This window comes from Pinus tabuliformis, chromosome 4_1 (genome assembly GCF_031772625.1).
Source record: "Pinus tabuliformis cultivar Carrire ecotype Pingquan chromosome 4_1, CPIR1, whole genome shotgun sequence".
In the NCBI taxonomy this organism is placed as follows: domain Eukaryota; kingdom Viridiplantae; phylum Streptophyta; class Pinopsida; order Pinales; family Pinaceae; genus Pinus; species Pinus tabuliformis.
This window is the reverse complement of record NC_142303.1, coordinates 194,669,384-194,672,098: the sequence shown is the minus strand read 5'-3', so window position 1 is coordinate 194,672,098 and position 2,715 is coordinate 194,669,384.

The window sequence follows — 2,715 nt, the reverse complement described above, 5'->3', positions numbered from 1 at the left end:
TCCCCCCTTGCAACTCTTCCTTTGCAACCTTTTCTTTAACTCTTATTATTGTTGACTTAGTAGTTTCCTCTTCATCATCACTATCGTTTATGCATCCACATCGATCATTAATTATAACATAGATTCCCTAGGCAATATCATCCAAGGATTTTCCTCCTTATGGATAACACACCATAACCTCATCTTCAATATAATAATATTCAAAATATCCATTGTTATGCTTGAAATTCTCCTCCACGGACAGGGGAAAACACCCTAGACCTAGTGGCTAGCCTAGTAACAACAAGGGGAAAAGCACACTTGTATTCCTTTAGAGAAATTAACATGAAGAAGAAGGAGGAATTACTTGGATTTTGAAGTCTCTTTCTCCTTGCTTGAACTCTTTTCTTCCCACTCCAAGTGCTTTGATCTACACCTGCAACACAAGAAAGACAAGAAAACACTACACAAACAAGTAGATCTATGCTAATTCCTCCATTCAATGAATCATAAACATTGAAATACAATTGTAATCATATATGGTACAAGTGTATAAGGAAACAAGAGAACTTTGCATTAAATGGATTAGGAGAAGTTACAACCCAGTGATCAATGACTTGTAGATGTCTCCCCAAGCTAATGTACTCCTTCCTTTGTCTCAAGGCAATCTCCAATCCTCCACCCAAAGAGCATAAGTGATATGTATTTAAGCTTAATCCAACAACATAAGGATGAAAGTAAAATCCTTCAAAGCCAACCGTGAGCTCTTAGAAGAGGGTATATTTATAAGATGAAATGGTGGTTTTGGGTTTACCAATATAGGCTTGAGATCCATGCAAGATGGGAAATCAACTTAAGAGATTAAGGTAATCCCATGATAATAGGAGTTTGAGGTAATTTTTTTTATAGTAAATGGTTGAAACTTCTTCAAAAGATTCTAGAAGTGGAATCTTTGACATAAAATATCTCTTTTCCGGAATACACAAAAAAGCACACCTATAGTAACTAGGAGACTACGCTGGCAACACTTTTTCTTAGTTCTACAGTTTCTCTAGGGCACAGGGGCACAATGATGGTACCTTCAATGGCCCTAGAATCAAGGATTTTGACCTTAGTTTCCAGTTTCTCTTGTTCTTCTAGATAGAGAATGATTAAATCTTTGTGGGGGATGGATGATTTCAAGCTGATAAAGGATGATTATTAACTTAGTTTATAGGCCATTAGGTCCAGCATAATAGTATAGCTCAAGTATGCCAAGTAACCCAAGTACGACAAAGTAATCAAAGTGTGACACTTAAGCGCAACAAGTGTGACACATACGACAAGTGTGACACATGCGACAAGTGTGACACATGTGACAAGTGCAACAAAATTGTCTATAAAATTCATTATCATCCTTATATATATATTCACTATATTCTCCAGAATCTTCATATATCTCTCTTTCAGCTCATCATACTGATTTTATTTATTCTTTAGCAAGGCTTCATAGTTTTCTCCATAATATCCATCCTCCATTTAATTTTCTCACTAAAAATCATAAGCTCATCCTCTACTCCTTTCCATCAAATTCTTCATAAATGATCATGACCCAAGGGATTTTTTTTTTTTTTTGTAAGCTAAGGAAGGACCTCTGTATTTCTATTTATCCAAGTTGAAATAAGTACAAGCGTTTGGTAACCTCAACCCGCCCAGAAGGGAAACCGAGTCTGTTGGCCACCTTAAGTCTTTATAAGCCGACCAATAACAAAAAAGACAAAGTCTGCAGATCCATGCCAAGTAAAATTCACTGCCAAAATTGCTAATCTGGTTTCCTATCGACATTAGCAACTAAAACAGAACAAAAAAGGAGAGCTTGCTCTCAAAGAACTAACAAGGAAAACCATTGGAGTAATCTAGAGGGATTAATCTACCATGATTTCAGGTTGAGTGTCTTCGCCTCGGGTCGCTGTAGCTAGCTTCTTCAGCTGTTGTTGAATCTCTTCCAACTTACTGTCCTGCATGAGCAAAGTAATCTGGAGGTTTTTCATTTCTCTCCTTAAATTTGGTATGCCCTGAGCCATCTCTGCCATTTCCATTGCAACCTGCTCCATAGCCTTTGCCATTAATCGCTTCACCACCCAATATACATGTAGGGCCTGCTTGTATAAGGACAGGCGTCCCCTGGTGTTGCCCGGGTCAGGGATCAGGTTGCCCCAGTCCTCCATCTCCGGTTCTGAGTCTTCCTGCATTGCCTTGGTTTCTAATTCCTGAATGAGCCTGCAGATATCGGCGTTTGTTCCTTCGTTGTAGGCCTTTTCTGCCTCCTGCACCATATGTTTCATCATTTTCCGGCCTCGTCTCTGACGTGTTGGCGAAGGGGTTCTAAACTCTTGTCTGTCGGATTGACGAGCTCTCCCTCTGCCCCTGCGTCCTCTTCCGCGCCCTGGGCTAACTGTTTTGTCCCTGGTAGCTGCCTGACTCCCCTGCCCAACATCAAAGGATGTATTCCCTATGAATTCCTCTCTTCCGGGCTCCTTGCCTTTCCTAGCCAGGTTCTTACCCTCCTCTTGCTGCTCTTTCTCAGACATGTTGGCCAACCCTGCTCTTCCTTTCCTAGAATGAAATTGGTCTTTCTGCTCAGGGGTCTTCTCTCTCTCCCAGGCCATTTGTTTTTCTGCCTCTGGCTGACCCTGCTCAGTATCGAACTGTGCTCCTTGCATTCCCTTGTCCTATCCTATCTGTCTTCCTACCTTG